Source organism: Sturnira hondurensis, unplaced genomic scaffold (assembly GCF_014824575.4).
Source record: "Sturnira hondurensis isolate 20B ecotype Veracruz unplaced genomic scaffold, ASM1482457v3 Scaffold0014759, whole genome shotgun sequence".
Lineage (NCBI taxonomy): Eukaryota > Metazoa > Chordata > Mammalia > Chiroptera > Phyllostomidae > Sturnira > Sturnira hondurensis.
In genome coordinates this window covers 637,430-650,613 of record NW_028087390.1, presented here as the reverse complement: position 1 = coordinate 650,613, position 13,184 = coordinate 637,430, and the positions used below count along the sequence as shown (strand labels likewise).

Sequence of the window (13,184 nt, the reverse complement as noted above, 5' to 3'; positions counted from 1 at the left end):
GAGCTTCCAAGACAAGAAAAAAAACTAAAGGACTTCATCATCACCAAACCATTATTATATGAAATGTTAAATAGACATTTAAGAAAAAGAAGATCGACACTGTAAACAATAAAATGGCAAAAAATAAAACCTATCAACTATTGAACCAAAAAAAAAAAAACTAAGCAAACAGGAACAAAGAAAAATCTTGCAAATGGAGAGCATTTTGATGGTTGACAGGTGGGAGGGGGTGTGGGAGAGAATGAGTAAAGAAGTGAGGAAATTAAGTAGCACAAATAGCTAGTTAGAGAATAGTCATGGGAATGTAAAATAGAGTATAGGAAATGGAGTAGATAAAGAACTTATACACATGACCCATGCATATGAACAATGGTAGGGGAATTGCCTGAGGTAGTGGCAGGTACTGGTGGAGGTGGGCAAGGGGGAAAATCAGGATATCTGTAATAGAATAATCAATAAAATATAGTTTAAAATAAAATAGTTTTGAAAAGATAAGTGTCTGTCACACATATTTTACGTTTTTAAATTTACTTTTAGGCCATCAGGGTATAATACACAATATTCTTCTGTAAAACAATTTCACCCAGCTATATTGTGATATTATTGACATATATCCTGTGTAAGTTTTTTAACTTCATTTTTATTATTTATGCTGTTACAGTTGTTCCCACTTTTTCTCCCTCTCCCCACTTCCCTCCAGCCCCATGCTCTCCCCACCCACAGCCAATTCCCATATTGTTGTCTGTGTCCATGGATTGTGCATAAATGTTCTTTGGTCAATCCTTTCACCATCTTTCAACCTGGTTCCCCACCTCCTTTCCAGCAGCTTTCAGTATGTTTTATGTATTGAAGCTTCTGTTGCAGTTTTGTTCCATAGTTTATTGTGTTCTTTAGATTCATGTAAATGAATGTAAATAAGATCATGAGGTATTTTTTTATTGACTGGCTTAATTCACTTAGCATAATTTTCTCAAGGTCCAACCAGCCTGTTGCAAAATGTACAAGTTTCCTTAATTTTTACTGCTGCATAGTATTCCATTGTATAAATGTACCACAACTTTATTTTATTTATTTTTATAAAATCTTTATTATATTTTTCCATTACCATTTAGTTCCTTATAACTCCCTCCACCCAGCAATCACCTGTTGTCCATTTCCATTAGTCCTTTTTCTTTTTGCTCAGTCCCTCTTCCACTCACCCTCAATACAGGTTACCTCTTCTTCATCTATGAGTGTGTCTCTGTTTTACATGATAGTTCAGTTTGTTCATTAGATTCCACATATGAGTGAAATCATTGGCATATGTCTTTCTCTGACTGGCTTATTTCACTTAACATCGTGTTCTCCAGGTCCATCTGTGCTGTTGCAAAAGGTAAAATTTTCTTCTTTTTTACAGCTGAGTAGAATTCCATTGTGTAAATGCCCCATAGTAGTTTTATCCAGTTATTTATTGATGGATACATGAGCTGCTTCCATATCTTTGTGATTGTAAATAATGCTGCAATGAACATAGGTGTGCTTATGTTCTTTCAAATTTGTGTTCTGGATTCCTTTGGATATATTCCAACAAGTGGGATTGCTGGGTCAAAAAGCCGATCCATTTTTTAATTATTTGGGATATCTCCATACTGCTTTCCACAGTGGCTGCACCAGTCTGCATTCCTATCAACATTGCAAAAGGGTTCCCCTTTCTCCACATCCTTACTAGCAGTTGTTTGTTGATTTATTGATGATAGCCATTCTGACAAGAGTGAGATGATATCTCGTTGTGGTTTTAATTTCCATTTCTCTGATGATTAGTGATATTTAGAATCTTTTCATATATCTATTGACCATCTGTATGTGTACTTTTAAGAAGTGGCTATTCTGATCCTTTGCCCATTTTAATTTTTTAATTTTTATTTTTGATTCGTGCCTTTTTTTACTATTTACTTATTTATTTGTTTGCTTGTATTGTTGTTTAAGTAGAGTTGTCTCCATTTTCCTCCACCTCTCCTCCCACCCCATCGATCCTCATGTCCCATCCTCGATCCTACCCCGTTGTTTTTTTTCATGAGTCCTTTATACATGTTCCTGAAAACCCTTCACCCTTTCCCCCCTGCCATTATCTCCTCCCAACTCCCCTGTGGTTACTGTCAGATTGTACTTAATTTCACTGCCTATGGTTATATTTTGCTTCCTTTTTTGTTATGTCGATTAGGTTCCACTTATAGGTAAGATCATATGGTTTTTGTCTTTCACTGACTGGCTTATTTCATTTAGCATAAGGCTCTCCAGTTCCATCCACACTATCACAAAGGATAGGAGCTCCTTCTTTCTTTCTGCTGCTTAGTATTCCATTGTGTAAATGTACCATAGTTTTTCGATCCATTCATTTACTGATAGGCACTTAGGTTGCTTCTAGCACTTGGCGATTGTAAACTGTGCTACTATGTAAATTGGGGTGCATAGGTTCTTTTGGATTGCTGTTTCAGCATTTTTAGAGTATAATCCCAGCAGTGGAATTGCTGGGTTAAAAGTCAATTCCGTTTTTAGTTTTCAGAGGAAATTCCATATTGTTTTCCACAGTGGCTGCACCAGCTTGCATTCCCACAAACAGTACCCTAGGGTTCCCTTTTCTCCACATCCTCTCCTACACTTGTTGTTTGTTGATTTGTTTACAATAGCCATTCTAACCTGTGTAAAGTGGTATCTCATTGTGGTTTTAATTTGTATCTCTGATGGCTAGTGATGTTTAGCATCTTTTCATATGCCTCTGGGCCATGCCCTCTATATGTCCTTTTTGGAGAAGTGTCTGTTCAAGTCCTTTGCCAATTTTTAATTGGGTTGTTTGTCTTCCTGGATTGGAGTCATGGGAGTTCTTTATATATTTTGGAGAGCAAGCCCTTGTCCAAGGTATCATTGGCAAATATGTTTTCCCATACGGTTGGTTCTCTTTTTGTTTTAATGCTGTTTTCTTTAGCCATGGAGAAGCTTTTGATTTTGAAGAGATCCTATTTGTTTATTCTTTCCTTTATATCCATTGCTCTAGGTGACATATCAATTAAAATATTGCTCTGTGGAATATCCGAGATTTTCTTGCTTATGTTCTCCTCTGGGACTTTTCTGGTGTCACAAGTTGTATTTAAGCCTTTTATCCACCTTGAATTTATTTTTGTGTATGGCATAAGTTGGTGATCGAAGTTCATTCTTTTTTTTTCTTTTTTGCATGGAGCTATGTGGCTCTCCCAACACCTTTTGTTGAAGAGGCTATTTTACTCCATTTTATGCTTCTGCTCTGTTTATCAAATATTAATTGACCATAGAGACTTAGGTTTATTTTGGGATTCTCTATTCTATTCCATTGGTCTATGTGTCTGTTCTTATGCCAGTAACCAGGCTGCTTGGATGACAGTGGCCTCATAATACAGTTTGATATCAGGCATTGTGATCCCTCCTACTTTGTTCTTATTTCTCAGAATTTCTGCAGTTATTTGGGATCACTTATGGTACTATATAAAATTTGAAATATTTGCTCTGTATCTATAAAATATATCAGTAGTGCTTTAATAGGGATTGTGTTGAATCTATAAATTGCTTTGGGTAGTATGAACATCTTGATGATGTTATTTTTCCTATCCATGTACATGGTACATGCTTCCATTTGTTTGTCTTCCTTAATTTCTTTCTTCAGTGTGGTATAGTTTTCTGAGTACAAGTCTTTTACCTCTTTGGTTAGGTTTATTCCTAGGTACTTTATTTTTCTTGTTGCTATAGCAAATGGAATTTTTTTCTTATTTCTGTTCCTGATATTTCATTGTTAATGTACAAAAATGCCTTTGGTTTTTGAATATTAACTTTGTACCCTGGTCTTGTGCCTAATTCACTTACTAGGTCAAGTCGTTTTTTGGTGGAGTATATAGGATTTTCTATGTACACTATTATGTCATCTGCAAACAATGACTGTTTTGTTTCCTCCTTTCCAGTTTGGATGCCTTTTACTTCTTTTTCTTGTATGATTGCTGTGGTTAAGATTTCCAATACTATGTTGAATAGAAGTGGTGAAAGCAGACATCCTTGTCTTGTTCCTGATCTTAGTGGGAAAGCTTTTAGTTTTTGCCCATTGAGTATGATGTTGGCTGTAGGTCTCTTGCATATGGCCTTCATTATGTTGAGGAATGCTCCCTGTATCCCCACTTTGCTGAGAGTTTTTATCATAAATGGGTGCTGTACCTTATCAAACGTTTTTTTCTACATCTATTGATATGATCATGTGATTTTTGTATTTCCTTTTCTTTATGTGATGAATTAGGTTTATCGAGTTGCAAATATTGTACCATCCTTGCATCCCTGGGATGAATTCCACTAGGTCATGGTGCATGGTCTTTTTCATGTATTGCTGGATGCAGTTTGCCTATATTGTGTTGAGGACTTTAGCATCTAAGTTCGTCAGCAATATTGGCGTGTAGTTTCCTTTCTTTGTCTTTATCTGGTTTTGGAAGTAGGATGATGCTGGCTTCATAAAAAGAGTTTGGGAGTCTTCTGTGTTCTTGGATTTTTTGGAATAGTCTGTGAAGGATAGGGGTTAGCTTTTCCTTAAGTGTTTTGTAAAACTGTCCTGTGAACCATCTGGTCCAGGGCTTTTGTGTGCTGCGAGTTTTTTGGTGACTACTTTGATATCGTCAGCTGTTCAGGCTTTCTGCCTCTTCTTCATTTGTTTTTTTTAATTACTTTACTGTTGTTCAATTACAGTTGCCTGTATTTTCCCCACCACCACTCCCCCCCACCTCAGCCAATCCCACCTTTCTCCCTTGCTTCCACCCTCTTTCTTGGTTTTGTTCATGTGTCCTTTATAGTAGTTCTTGAAAACCCTTCCCCCCACTGTCCTCTCTCTTCTCCCCTCTGGCTATTGTTAGATTGTTCTTAATTTCAAGGTCTCTGGTTATATTTTGTTTGCTTTTTTTCTTTTGTTTTTATGTTTCAGCTAAATGCAAGATTATATTTTTCTAGAAATTTGTGCATTTCATCCAGGTTTTCACATTTCTTGGCATACAATTTTTGTAGTAATTTCTTACAACCCTTTGTATTTCTGTGGTATCAGTTGTAATTTCTCCTCTTTTATTTTCAATTATGTTTATTTGAGACCTCTCTCTTTTTTTCTTGATGAGTCTGCTTAAAGTTTTGTTTATTTTGTGTATCTTTTCAAAGAACCTACTCCTGGGTTTGTTGATCCTTAGAAGTGTGCTTTTAGGGACTTCCACCAAGATGGAGGCGTAGGTGGAAACACTATGCTTTCTCCCACAACCAAGTTTGAATACAACAAAAGTTTAGTAAACAAAGACTCAGCCAAAGAACATAAAACTGAATTATACGGAAGTCCGACAAAAACGAACCGTTGAACCATTCAACTGAGACCGGTAAGAGGGGCAGAGCCAGCAGAGGAGCAGGGTCAGGCAGGAAGGATCCCCCGACCCAGGCGACCTAGGCAACCCAGGTGCACAGACAGCTGGGGTAGCATCGTGGACCCAGTGAGGGCATGGGGCAGGCTTAGTGTGGTCACACATTTGCGCACAGATAAACCAGCAGAGGTGTGAGCAGTGAGACGGACCCCTGCAGGCCCCAGCGGCAAACCCAGTGAGGGTGCGGGGCAGGCTGACCGCAGTCACACATTCGTGCGCAGTGAGATGGACAGCAGCCCCGGTGGTGGGAGGCCACAGAGGGGACCACCATTGACTTCCTTTGACCCCGCCCCCACATACAGCATCACAACTCAGCAACTGAGATGCCCCGCCCTGGTGAACACCTAGGGCTCTGCTCCTCATAGGTACCAGGCATGAACAGTCAAAAATATAGCTCAGGAAGAACTCAAAGCCTCAGAGGAAATAACTCTAAGCGACCAAGAAATAGTGAACCTCTCAGATNTTTACTGCCTTCTTGGGTTGGAACTTTAGCCACACATTATGCCAAGCATTTTTGTCTCTAATTCTTTTGTGTGCTGCGAGTTTTTTGGTGACTACTTTGATATCGTCTGCTGTTCAGGCTTTCTGCTTTTTCTTCATTCAGTGTTGGAATATTATGTTTTTCTAGAAATGTGTCCATTTTCACCCAGGTTTCCAAATTTCTTGGCATACACTCCTTTGTAGTAATTTCTTATAATCCTTTGTACTTCTGTTTTATCAGTTGTAATCTCTCCTCTTTCATTTCTGATTGTTTATTTGAGTTCTCTCTGTTTTTTTCTGGAAGAGTCTAGTTAAAGTTTTGTCAATTTTTATTATTTTTCAAAGTACCCACTCCTGGGTTTATTGATCCTTAGAATTGTTCTTTTAATCTCTATGTCACTTTATTCTGCTCTGATCTTTGTTATTTCCTTCCTTCTACTTGCTCTGGGCTTTGTTTGTTGTTGTTCCTTCAGTTCTTGTAGATGTAGGGTTAGGTTGTTTATTTGAAGTGTTTGTATCTTTTTTTATGTAGGCCTGTATCACTATGAACTTCCCTCTCAGAACTGTGTTTACCGTGTCACATAAAATTCGGACTTTTGTGAGTTCATTTTTATTTGTTTCCAGAAACTTTTTGATTTCTTCCTTGACTTCATTCTTGACCCATTCATCATTTAATAGCATGCTATTCAATCTCAATAAATTTGAGTGTTTTTGAGTTATTTTTCTTGAGTTTGGTTTCTAATTTCAGTCCCTTGTGGTCAGAGAAATTGCTTGATATGATTCCAATTTTTTTGAATTTGTTGAGGCTTGTTTTGTGTCCTGTCTTGTTTTGTGATCTATCTTTGAAAATGTTTCATGTTCATTGCATTTGTATATTTTTAATTAGGCTGGGTTTTTTTAGTGTTAATTTTGTAATTACTTTATAAATTTGGTATTAATCCCTTATCAGATATATGAGGGATAATATTCTCCCATTCTCTGGCTTTTCTTTTTATTTTGATGATGATTTCCTTTGCTGTGCAAAAACTTTCTAGTTTGATGAAGTCCCATTTGTTTATTTTTTCTTTTGTTTCCCTTGCCTGGGGAGATATATCAGATAAAAATATTTCTACCAGCATTGTCTGAGATTTTGCTTCCTGTGTTTTCTTCTACTATTTTTCTGGTTTAGGTCTAATATGTAAGTCTTTAATCCATTTGTAAAAGATTTTATTTATTTATTTTTAGAGAGAGAAGAAGGGAGAGAGAGAAGAAGAGAAACATCACTGTGTAGTTGCCTCTCGCACACCCCCTTACTGGGGATCTGGCCTGCAACTCAGGCATGTCCCTTGACTGGGAATTGAACAGGTGACCCTTTGATTTACAGGCCAGCAATCAAACCACTGAGCCACACCAGCTAGGGCAATTCACTTTGAATTTATTCTTGTGTGTGGTGTAGGAAGGTGGTCTAGTTTTCATTTTTCTGCACTTATCTGTCCAATTTTCCCAAGACCATTTATTGAATAAACTATATTTAGCCCACCGTATGTGCTTGCTTCCTCTGTGAAATATTAATAAACTACAAAGCTGTGGGTTTATTTTTGGCCTCTGTATTCTGTTCCATTGATCTATGTGTCTGTTTTAATACCAGTACAGGGCTCTTTTCATGACTATGGCCTTGTAGTTTAGCTTGATATTAGGTGGTGTGATTCCTTCAACTTTGTTCTTCTTTTACAGGGTCACTGTTGCTATGCATAGCCTTTTATGGCTCTATATAAATTTTTGAAATATTTTTTATAGTTCTGTGAAATACATCATTGGAATTTTGATAGGAATTTCACTGAATCTATACATTGCTTTGGGTAGTATGGACATTTTAATAGTGTTAATTCTTCCTATCCATAAACAGAATATGTGCTTCCACTTATTTTTATCTTCTTCAATTTCTTTCCCCAGTATCATAAGTTTCTGAGTACAGGTGTTTTACATCCTTGGTTAGGTTAATCCTAGGTATTTTATTCTCTTTGAAGCAATTGTGAATGGGATTGGCTTCTTAATTTCCCTTTCTGTTAGTTCATTATTGGCATATAAAAATGCAACTGATTTCTGGATATTAATTTGGTATCCTACCACTTTGCTGAAATTAATTAATCTGTTCTAGTAGTTTCATGGTGGAATCTTTGGGGTTCTATATGTACAGTATCATGTCATCTGTAAATACAGTTTAACTTCTTCCTTTTCAATTTGGATGGCATTTATTTCTTCTTGTTGTCTGATTGCTGTGAGAAGAACTTCTAGTACCATGTTGAATAAGAGAGATAAAAGCAGATATTCCTGTCTTGTTCCTGATCTTAAGGGGAATGCTTCTAGTTTTTGCCCACTGAGTATGATGTTGGCTGTGGGTTTTCATATATGGCCTTTATTATGTTTAGGTGTGTTTACTTTATTCCTACTTTGCTGAGAATTTTTATCATAAGTGGATGCTGGATTGTTTCAAAAATTCGTTCTGTAGCTACTGGTATAATCATGTGGTTTTTATCCTCCCTTTTGTTTATGTGGTGAATCACATTTATTAATTTATGAATGCTGTACTATCCTTGCATTCCTGGAATAAGTTTCAGTTGATCATGGTGTATGATCTTTCTGATGCATTGCTGTATTTGATTTGCCAATATTTTGTTAAGGATTTTAATGTCTATGTTCATCAGTGATATTGGCCTGTAGTTTTCTTTCTTTGCTGGGTCTTTATCTGGTTTTGGGATTAGGATGATGCTGGCTTTGTAAAAAGAGTTTGGGAGTCTTCCATTTCTTGAATTTTTTGGAATACCCTGTGAAGAATAGGGGTTAGCTTTTCTTTAAGTGTTTTCTAGATTTCTCCTGTGAAACTCCAGTACAGGGCTTTTGTGTGCCAGGAGTATTTTTTATTACTGATTCAATTTCACGAGCTGTTATCTGTCTGTTCAGACTTTTTGCTTCTTCATTCAGTTCTGGGTGACTATATTTTTCTAGAAATTTGTTCACTTCACCCAGGTTTTCACTTTTTTGGCATATAGTTTTTTATAGTAATTTATAACAATCCTTTGTATTTCTATGGTATGAATTGTAATCTCTCCTCTTTCAGTTCCTATTTTGTTTACTTGGGTCCTTTCTCTCTATTTCTTAATAAGTCTGCTTAAAAGCTTGTCAATTTTCTTTATCTTTCCAAAGAACCAGCTTCTGGATTTATTGATTCTTGGAATTCTTCTTTTAGTCTCTATGTCATTTAATTCTACTCTGATCTTGGTTATTTCCTTCCTTCTACATGCTCTGGGCTTTGTTTGTTGTTGTTCCTCCAGTTCTTGTAGATATAGGGTTAGGTTGTTTATTTGAAGTATTTCTTTTTTAGGTAGGCCTATATCACTATGAACTTCCCTGTCAGGACTGCCTTTGCTGTGTCCCAAGTTTTGGACTGTTGTGTGCTAATTTTTATTTATTTCCATAAACGTTTTGATTTCTCCCTTAATCTCATTATTAACCCATTCACTGTTTAATAAATAGCATGCTATTCAATCTCCATGAGTTTGAGTATTTTTTAGTTGTTTTCCTTTAGTTTGGTTTCTAGTTTCAGTCCCTTGCAGTCAGAGAAAATGCTTGATATGATTTTAATTTTCTTGAAATTTTTGAGGTTTCTTTCATGTCTTATCATGTGCTCTATCTTTGAAAATATTCCATGTGCATTTGAAAAGAACAAGTATTTTGTTTCTTTGGGATGAAAGGTTTTATATTCAGTTAAGTACATTTGATCTAGGATGTTGATCAATGCCACAATATCCTTGTTGATATTTTGTTTGGAAGATCTATCCATTTTTGACAGTAGGGTGTTAAAATCCCCTTGAATAAGTGTGTTGCTTTCTATATCTTTATTGATTTCCTCCAAGATTTTTCTTAAATATTTGTGTTTTCCAATGTTGAGTGCATATATGTTTATAATATTTAGGTCTTCTTGATTGATTCTTCTCTTGAGTATTATGAATTGTTCTTCTGCATCTCTTTTTATGGACTTGTTTTGAAATCTATTTTGCCAGATATTAAGTATTGCTGCCCTAGCTTTTCTTTTTTTCACATCTGTTTGCTTGGAATATTTTCCCGACCCTTCACTTTCAGTCTGTGTAGGCCTTTTTTTTTTTAAGTTAGATCTTTTGTAGGCAGCATATATACGTATCATGTTTTCTTATCTATTCAGCTACCCTATGTCTTTTTACTTCAGCATTTAATCCACTTACACTTAAGGTTATTATTGATAGGCATTCATTGCCATTTTACTCCCTTTGTACCCATCTTCTCTCTCTCATTCTTCTTTTTTTTTCTCTTAAAGCAGTCCCTTTAGCATATCTTGTAATGCTGGTTTGGTGGTTGTGTGTTCTTTCAGCCTTTTTTTTTTGTCCAGGAAACTCCTTATTTTGCCTCCCATTTTAATTGAAAGCCTCATAGAATAGAGTAGTCTCAGTTGCTGGCCTTTGCTTTTCATTACTCATCATATTTCTTGTCATTCCCTTGTGGTTTGTAGTGTTTCTGTTGAGAAGCCAGCTGCTACCCTTATTGGGGCTTCTTTACACATTACTTATTGTTTCTCCCTTGCTGCCTTTAAGATTCTCTCTTTGTCTTTCAATTTTGTCATTTTAATTATGATATGTCTTGGAGTGGACCTCTTTGGGTTCCTCTTGATTGGGACCCTCTCTGCTTCCTGGACTTGTGTGGCTTTTTCTGCCATCAAATTAGGGAAGTTTTCCATCATTACTTTTTCAAACAGGTTTTCTATCCCTTGCTCTTCTTATCCTTCTGGTATCACTATTATGTTTCATATTGTCCTGCAGTTCTCTTAACCCCTCTTTGTTCTTTTAGAGCGTTTTTTCCTTTTCTTGCTCTCTCTGGGAGTTTTTTCTACCTTGTCCTCCAACTCACGGATTCAATCCTCTGCTTTGGCTAGCCTGCTTTTGATTCTTTCTACTGTGTTCTTCAATTCAGAAATGTATTCTTTATTTCTTCTTGGCTCTTGTTGATAATTTCTATGTCCTTTTTCACGCTGATATAATTTTCAGTAAGTTCCTCCTAGTTTCCCAGTAGTTTTTGATAATTCTCATTGAGCTCATTGAGCTTCCTTATAACCATTGCTTTGAACTTAGTATCTGATAGTTGACTTGCTTCTATTTAATTTAGCAGTCTTTCTGGGAATTCCTCCTTTCCTTTCAATGAGGGCGGGGTTCTTTGTCTTCCAATTATTTTTAAGACTCTTCTTGTTTGTTTCTGTTTTTTAAATTCATCTGTTTTGACATTTTGACTCTCTGACTTTGTGGTGTGAACTTCTATGGTAGGAGACCTGTGAGATTCAGTGGTACAGTGGATAACTCCCTCCGGCCACCCCACTATCAACAGCAAGTGAACCAGTTATTAATAAGGGTGTAAAGAGACTAAGACTATTATAAGAAAGGAGAGAAATAAACTATAGTATAAAATCTAGTAACTTAATATGCACAAACTTGATGGACAAGAAGTGGATGTTAAAAGCTATTCAGGGAAGAAAATATCACCAATCACGAAGAAGATCACAGTGGATTTTGTCTCAGTAGCCTCTAGTATTTACCACTGTGTTTTTTTTTTTTATCCTCTCCTGGGGATGTCACATGGTGACTCCATCTGACCTTAGGCAGCCTGCTCCAAGACTGCCAGGGATCTACTATCTGTAGCTGTCTCCTTCAGTTATTAATTTAGTTACTCTGCACTCAGCAGCCAGACTTAAGCACCACAGGTGGGGTAGAGTCTATTCTGGGGTTAGAGCTATTGTTTCCCTTCAGGTTGCTGCTGCTCTGAGGGGAGTGGTGTCTCTGAGCAGGATGGCTACTGCCATAGGGGTGATGACTCAGCACCAGGATCCCATGGCTACTCTCTCAGTTCTCTTCTCAAAGCTTCCATTCCCTCCTCAGGCATCTCTAGCCCACTCTGCCCCTTCCTTTGCCAAAGCCCAGAGTGAGTTGCCACAAATGAAAATTTTTATGTTGAGACTGGCCACTCTGAAAAGCCATCTTTGCATTGTTCCTGTGTGTGCTTTTCCACTTTCTGGAGCCACATCTGCCACATGCCTCCTAAGTCGCCATGGACTCCCACAGCATTTTTGCCAGAGTACTCAAATTCTCACTTTTTAAAAAATCTGCTGCATAGAATCACTGGCATGCCCACAACATCAGATTTGGCTGTGGATACCAACACTGAGATCACCACCAAGGACTTAAAATGAGAAGAAGGAAGTTGTGGAAGAGGCAGAAAATGGAAGAGATGCACCTGGTAATGGCAATGCTAATGAGAAAAATGGGGAGCAGGGGGCTGACAACAAGGTAGATGAAGAAGAGAAAGAAGAAAGGGAGGAAGAGAAAGAGGAGGAGGAAGGTGATGGTGAGAAAGAGGATGGAGATGAAGAGGCTGAGGCACCCACTGACAAATGGACATCTAAAGATGATGAGGATAACAATGTTGACATCAAGAGGAAGAAGACCGATGACTAAAGAATGACTGAAGCAGAAAAGGAAAAGTTAAACTTAAAAAAAATACCGCTGTGACCTACTCACCCCCCACTTCCTGTTTCAGCACTTAAACGTGGTCACCTTTGAGTAGAGATTCCTGCCCACCCACTGTAGGCAGCACCACTCACAGATTACATACATTCTCTGCCACCCAACCAAAACCACAATGTGAATTTGCAACCGGGAAGGAAGAAAACGAAACTTCCAAGGCCCTATTTTTTCTTAAAAGTTCTTTAAAAAGGAAAACTTGTTTGTATTTTTTATTTACATTACATTTTATGTTTTCATACATATTGCTAGTGGTCCAGCATTTTTAATCATCTGAGCATGACCAAACCAGACTATGGAGTCTTCTCTGTCCTACTTCCGACTTTACTTGTGGTGTGACCATATTCATTATAATCTCAAAGGAGAAAAAACCTTGTAGGAAAAAAAGCAAAAACAACAACAACAAAAAAACAATCTTATTCCCAGCATTTCAGTTACTTTTTGTGTATGTATTTAGCTGTACTATAAGTAGTTGGTTTGTATGACATGGTTAAAAAGGCCAAAGATAAAAGATTGCTTTTTTCCCTTTTTGTTTATGAAGTTGCTGCTTATTTATTTATTTATTTGGCCTGTTTGATGTATGTGTAAAACAATGTTGTCCAACAATAAACCAGAATTTTATTTTGCTGAGTTGTTCTAACAAAAAAAAAATTTTAAGATTTTTATTTATTTATGTATCTTTAGAGGG

At 36.9% G+C, this 13,184-nt stretch overlaps 1 pseudogene; it reads left to right on the top strand.

Moving 5' to 3' along the window:
- Positions 1–12,099: 12,099 nt before the first annotated feature.
- Positions 12,100–12,430, top strand: LOC118999304 (prothymosin alpha-like; annotated as a pseudogene).
- Positions 12,431–13,184: the final 754 nt, after the last annotated feature.